Source organism: Pteropus medius, unplaced genomic scaffold, assembly GCF_902729225.1.
Source record: "Pteropus medius unplaced genomic scaffold, Ma_sr-lr_union100, whole genome shotgun sequence".
Lineage (NCBI taxonomy): Eukaryota > Metazoa > Chordata > Mammalia > Chiroptera > Pteropodidae > Pteropus > Pteropus medius.
This window is the reverse complement of record NW_024350319.1, coordinates 6,574,640-6,582,333: the sequence shown is the minus strand read 5'-3', so window position 1 is coordinate 6,582,333 and position 7,694 is coordinate 6,574,640. Positions and strand designations below refer to the sequence as shown.

Here is a 7,694-nt window from a genome sequence, read left to right as displayed (position 1 = left end):
TAGAAATAATAAGGGGCTACAAACTAGAATCTAGCTAAGAAAATTTATATTATGTATATAAATTATATATAATAAATAATATGTATAAACATTGGTAACTACAGGTATGAGTATTCAAGGGAAGATATTTGAATACATGGTAAAATTAGGTCAATTGGTTGCTGTAAATTGTTAAAGTAGAGAAGTTAAAGGTAGTTCTATTTAGGGAAAAGATTACTTCAATTCTCTATATATTCAACTTTTTCATTTTTTAATGGCAACATTTATGATTTTAATTTACAAATGTTTACATACTAAGTGCTAGAAGCTCAAAAATTAATAATATGTCCAGGTAAAATTTCTAGCAGATTAAACAATGGTTCTGGTAAAATAGATTTGAAATTAGAGGGTTTGTAAATAGTAAGAAAGCTAGACTAGTCAAATGATAAACAAAGATAAGATGAAAGTTTTGATAAAATACTGAAATACAGAAGACAAACAGTAAGAATAGAAATAAAGATCATTGCTTTTGGCAGAGTATGGGCTCCACGACATAATAATAGTGTAACTGTTCTGAGCCTGAAAAAATACATAAAATGAGGATAATAAAAAAGTTTGAGACTCAATCTAGATATTCCACTAAAATGTTAAGCATGGTATTCAGAAAATAAACTTTTGAAAATTATTAGGTTATTTGACAGAGGTTAATTTCAGGAAAGCAGGAAAAAATCAAGTCAGATTTTATATTTATATTTACCAGATTTTATATATTCATATTTACCAGCTATTATATTTAAATAATCTATTAGATTATTTTAAAATTCTTTTTTTAATTAAATTTATTGGAGTGATGCTAGTTAATAAAATTAGGTTTCAAGTGTAAAATTCAGTAATACATCATATGTATATTTTATTCAAAAAATTGTCATTATTAGTGGCATTGCTGAAGATTAGGAGGTTTTATAGGATACTTGTTCAGGCATAAAAGTTTTTGATATGTGTCATAAGATTGGTTTAATACATACAATAGAATATACTAAACCAGATAGCTGCGGTAGTTTTACCATCTCAGTAATAATAAAAATTTGGAGGAATAAAAATCAAAATTAAATCAAACTTCATCTTGAAATATTTCTGTAAAATGCTGTTAGTATTAAGATGTTGGCTCTGTGGCCAAAGTATCGAGCTTTAGTACTTTAGGTTTCCATTCTGACTCTAAGGGTATTAATGGTCAAACTATGATAAATAAAAACATTAGTTTGCAATTCCTCCTTCACAATTCTACCCACAAAGACTCAATAGCTTAAAATGCTCATTATTTTTTCCATCATTAGGACATAATTATCTCTAATCATGGAAATTCTGTATTCTCTCCCATAGCATCTTTATCAAATTTTATTTTCAAAATACTTAGAAACTCAACTGAGCTATATTAATGACTTACTGTTATGTTGTAGAGAGTCGTACTGAAGTTTCTCCATTTCTTATCACTTGAAAAAATGACCCATCAATCATTCCTATTTAAAAAAGAAAAAAGGAAACTATCATCCTATATTTAAGCTTGTTTAAATTATAAGTTGTTTGACATATGCCAACAGGTTAACATTTAAGGATGGTATGTCAGCTTTCCTCACCGTCGTGTTTTGCCACTTATAACTAATAGAGATGACATATTCAATGATATGTCCTTTCTTAATACAAAAGACAAACTTGATCCAGAATAATCAGCAATTAGACGAGACACAATTTGATAGAAATTCCATATTTTCACATTGTGTTCTTCTTGGTCATTTACCATATTCTACCTTGTATTATAATTTTCCTGTTTATCTACCTCTTAATATTAAATAAAAATTTTAATTCTTTCATCTATGTTTACATCTAGAATCTGCATAGTCAATTTTTGGTACATTTGTTGAATGAAGCAAGATATTGTACATTCATATTCATGCAGGCTGGCAGTTTACAAACTAAGCTGTGTGTTCCTTGAAATCAAGAACTACGTATTTCATTTCTGTATTTCTGGCATCTCAGAGACCGTTTGCAATAAAAAAATGAATATTATTTTCAGAATAATTGAGTACTTTGATGGGAATAAAACACAAGTCTTTTGAAAGTATTGATGAAAGTTGAAGTTCCATAGGTAGATTAGATAAAATTTGAGGTTTTAAATGCCACATAAAAGACTGCAAATTTAGAATTGTAGAGATTAATTAATATTCCAGGTATGCCACTTAATGGATATCATTAGTCTAATAACCACTTTACCTCTATTAGCCTCACTTTTCTCCATTAAAATGAAGAAGAGAATCACATAGTTGGCCATGTGTTTAAGGTATAAAATACCAGAAGTTACTTCTATTCAGGCAGTGCTTCATTCTATTCTGGGGTCATTGGGCATGTGATAAGATCAGTGAATACTCGACATGAGTATCTTTACTTACTACCTTTCCTTTAAAGTTTGTCTTCTAATCAGATATGATGTATGTGAGATAAAACACATAAGAGATTATCTAAATGTATGAAAGTTGATGTTGATAAAAGTGCTTCAAGCTATTCTCATATTAGTACAAAGTGCCACTCAACCATGAAAAAGATTGAAAAGAATAAGCCTCTTGCCTGGTTCATGCTTTTGCCTGGATCCCTAGAATGTAATTCAACACTGGGGACTCATTAGTCTCTGCTTTGGGCAGATTAGGCACTCAGATCAGCTTTCTTGAGGGAATATCTATTTTGTCATGTGCATACACAGTCTTCATCACGGCCATTATGTTCATGGACTCATTAGGCAAGAGATATGACTTTGAGAAAAAGCACACCGTTATCCACAGGATGGATCATCTAGTCTAGCAGACTGTTGACACTTTATACCAAAGTAGACCTTTCCCTAATGGGAATTTAGATAAGACATTCATATCTCTATATTATGTCCATTCTAAAAAGTCACCTATATTCTTATTTTCCAGATCTTCTTGGAGAATACTCCTATCTTGCATTTTTTTCCAACCAGTTCATTAGCCATCCCTTATAAATCATTGCAGATGCATATTTTAGGCCATCTTTCCTTTTTTAGGAAGTGAAACATTATAAAAATTTTCCTTCACTAATGTTTTCATGGGCTGTCACTGAGTCCAGCTGTAAGTAGTGGCAGTCCAATTTCAGCCAATACCAATATATCTTGAAGATCTAACAGAAAAACAGACTCAAACTTTTTTTACTCCATTAACTGGTCATGGGAAACTCCCCATGAGGTCATATCTATAGTTGAGGGAGAGTCAGTGAAGCAATAGGAGCAGGTACCATGGGAGTCTAAGCCATCTGTTTATACACTTTATTTGTGCCTTCCTAGACCTATGTGGCCAAGTCTAATTTTCATTTTACAATAGAATGTACTGTGCACATCCAATTTTATGGTTCGGTGGATCAGATCATACAATTCATGATGTGCAATACAAATTGCATAGTTGTGGTACCCCTTGAACAGGTGTTCACTCTACAAACTACCAGTAACAAGGCAGAGCTACATTTCAAATGGAAAATAGTTATTGGTAGATAAATGCATGGTTTAACAGGTCTATGCTGTTATCCATTTATGACAGCTTTCCAGAAGTTTCATACAACTATACCATCTACCACAATATTTCCAATACCATCGGGTCTGCTAGGTTGTAAAGCCCAAGTGCCTGGGCAATTTGAACCATAATCTAGAACTAAAGGACACTTTTTTCTTGCTTATAGGTCAATTCAGTGATGAGCCTTATAGGTAAATCAGTAAATGAATCAAAGCAGCATTCCCAAATGTGGTGTATATTATCTTCGAAATATGAGGGACATTAAGTTGTGCTTTGTTTGTGTCAGGGGTGTAAGGTAAAGCAATGTATTTTACACTTTAAAGTAGATTGTCTTTCTTAGCTCCCAATGACTAGACAAGATAACTAGACTAGAAATCTTACCTATGGGGCAGGCTTCTAAGGCACCTAGAGCTCTTGCTACTTTCTGTCCTATAAGCATACTGTTATCAATGTAATGGATGAACATGATGTTCTATAAAATATCATGAAGCTCCACGTCTCTACAGCCTACAATATGACAGAGAGAGGGGCTTTGACATAGCATAAAGCAAGACTATTTTACCTACTATTACTTATTTTCTATTCTCCTAAAGATAAGAAGGAAAAGCATTGTTTCCGGGTCAGAAACTGGATAATGGACACTAAGAACCATGTTAATCAGCTCCTATAAAGGTACCACCTTTAGAACTGGAGCTGTAATTGGCATCACCATCTGATTGCATTTGGGATCATTCACAGTCATGTCCCATGACATACCTGGCTTATTCAGTGGCCAAATATGGAGAGAATGAGATAGGAATTACCACATTTTTCTTTTTATTTTAATTTTTTTCACTCATCTCCCAATCCCCTTCTTTTGGCAATCATCAATCGATTATATCTATGGGTCTACTTTCTTTTTTGTTTTGTTTATTCATTTGTACTGTTTTTTATTAAATTTATTGGGGCGACATCTGTTAATAAAATTATATAGGTTTCAAGTGTACAATTCTATAACACGTCATATGTATATTGCATTGTATGTTCACTACCCAAAGTTAAAATTCTTCGTGTCACCATGTTGGACCCTCTTTACCCTTATTTGCCTCCCCACTCTCTTCTTTCCCTCTGATAACCACCCAACTATTGTCTGCGTTTATGAGTTTTTGTTTGTCTGTCTTGTTTGTTTATTGCTTTCAGTTTTATATCCCACGTATGAGTGAAATGATATGGTTCTCATCTTTTACTGTCTGATTTTTTCACTTAGCATGATAATCTCAAGATCAATCCATGTTGTTACAAATGTTTTTTTACAGATTCCAAATCAAATATAAATGAAATCATACAGTATGTCTTTGTCTGACATATTTCACTTAGCATAATACCCTGTAGGTTCATCCATGTTGTCTCAAATGCCAAAATTTTATTCTTTTTTTATGGCTAAGTAATATTTCATTGTATATATGTACCTCATCTTCTATATTCTTTCACCTATCAATGGAAACCTAGGTTGCTTCCATATCTTGGCTATTGTAAATAATGCTGCAATGAACATAGGAAGTGAAGTATATGTTTTTCCTAGTGTTTTTATTTTCTTCTGATAATTACCAAAAAGTGGAATTGCTGGGTCATTATGTACTTATTCCTATAATTTTCCCCAGGGATACAGTATTGCAATTTCAGAAGGAGGTATAGGTGGTTGGGTTATTTCAGAGACTTATACTAGGCCCTTCCTATCATAAAAGTCCTCACACTAGCTGGGGAACTCATGTGGTTTTCCGCCAGGTGTTATAGATCTATATGCTGAGACTGGAAACATAACAATAGGATTGGTCTGTAAGACTGACTTGAATAAAAATTCCATTGATCTCTTGACTCTATAAATCCTCAGACCAATGAAATGCAGTGTTTTTCAGTTCTCTGGAGATTAATATCAATTTAGAGACAATATATTTTATATCCTAGAAATTCAGAGTAGTATTCATTGCCCAGTGTGAAGCTATGCTAGTAAATGACCACAGATTCCTCTGGGGAAAGCCAGAAAAAAGATTCACAGGATTTACTTGTAGCCAAGATAGGCACAAATGTGTTCTGTTGCAACTGTAAAAATGTATCTTAGGTGGAATAGTTATGAGAAGGATTAGAAAGGAGCATAATTTACCTCAAATATTTTTGACCACGCTTCCCATACTGACAGTTTTGTAAGGTATAAATCTCGTCATTCCAAAGTGAAATCTATCAGCCTACATTGTTGGGCTCCCTAGCAGCCAGGATGCATTTGAGTGACTTGAGTTTGACAATCATATGTCAATATTCATGACTTTGATTTAGAGATGAGTTTTATGGGGAAAGAGACATGCAATGAGCCATCTATGCTTTTTAATAGACAATTTTTAGAGCGGTTTTAGGTTTATAGAAAAAAAAAAAGCAGAAGGTACAGGGGTTTCCTGCCCATACACATGCATTGCCTCCCTCATTATTGATATCCCCTACCAGAGTGGTACATTTGTTATAAATGACGAACTTACATTCACACATCATTATCATTCAAAGTCTATAGTTTACATTAGGGTTCACTATTGGTATGGTATAGTCTGTGGGTTGGTGTGTGTATATATATATCTATATAAATATGTATATATGTATATGTATTACTATAGTATTATATACAGTAGTTTTGCTGCTATAAAAATCTTCTGAGCTCTACCTATTCATCATCCCTACCCCAACTTGTGATCATTTTACTATTACCATAGTTTTGCTTTTCCAGAATGTCATATAGTTGGAACCATACAGTATATAGCTTTGCAGATTGGACTCTTTCACTTAGTAATACACATTTGTTTTCACCATGCCTTTTCATTGCTTGATAGCTCATTTTTTTTTCAGCACTGAATAATATTTCATTATCAGAAGGTACCACATATTGTTTATCCATTAACCTTCTGAAGGACATCTTGGTTGCTTCCATGTTTTGGCAATCATAAGTAAAGCTGTTATGAACATGCATGTGCAGGTTTTGTGTGGAATAAGTATTTAGCTTTTTTGGTAAATACCAAGAGGAGTGTTAGCTGGATATGTAAGAGTATATTTAGCTTTATAAGAAAGCGCCAAACTGTCTTTCAAAGAGGCCGTACCATTTTGCATTTCTACCACCTATGAATTGAGATTTCCTCTTGTTCCACATCCTCACCAGTATTTGGTATTGTTAAGTGTTTCATATTTTGGCAATTCTAACAGGTGTGTAGTGACATCTCATTGTTGATTTAATTGGCATTTCTCTGATGACATTTTATGTAGATTATCTTTTTATGTGATTATTTGCTATCTTCGTATCTTCTTTAGTGAGCTATTAGTCTTTGGACCATTTATTAATTACCTGTTTGTTTTCTTACTGTTGAATTTTTAGTGATCTTTGTATATTTTGGATAAAAGTCCTTTATCAGATATGATTTTTGCAAATATTCTCTCCTAGTCTGTCGTGTGTCTTTCACGTATCAAAAAAAATTAATTTTAGTAAACTCTGGTTTATCAATTCATTATTTCATGGTTTGTGCTTTTGTTACTATATCTAAAAGTCATCATTCAACTCAGGATCATCTATGTTTTACATGCTGATTATGGCAGTGAAAACATATTCTCAAATTGGCAGCTGGTGTATCAGATTCTAATTTAGTAGTGTCTGAACTGTGGTGTACTTCTGTCACTAACAGAAGTAGTGAACTTCTGTCACTAGCAGCTGTGACAGTTCTGCGGTAGTCTCCTGAGTTAAAGCTTCCTGATTGTGGTAATGGCAGTGGCCTTGTTGAGGACTAGTGCTGCAGTGGCTAAAAGTGATTCCAAGTCTATGGTCATGCCACCCTGAACAAGCCCGATCCTGTCTGATCTCAGAAGGTAAGCAGAGTCGGGCCTAGTTAGTACTTGGATGAGAGACCACCTAGGAAGACCAGGTGCTGTAGGCATAAAAAATAAATAAATAAATAAATAAATAAATAAATAAATAAATAAATAAAGAGGAGTTGTAAGCTGACAAGATCGTTGCAAACTGTGAGGTCAATCAAGGGTTGCTTCGCCTAAAAAAATATATATATATATTTATGTGTGTATATATATGTATATATATACATATATATAGATAGATAAGTCACTGAATCATGGGAAGGC

At 33.2% G+C, this 7,694-nt stretch overlaps 1 pseudogene; it reads left to right on the top strand.

Moving 5' to 3' along the window:
- Positions 1-7,373: 7,373 nt before the first annotated feature.
- LOC120583466 (uncharacterized) lies at positions 7,374-7,492 on the top strand (annotated as a pseudogene).
- Positions 7,493-7,694: the final 202 nt, after the last annotated feature.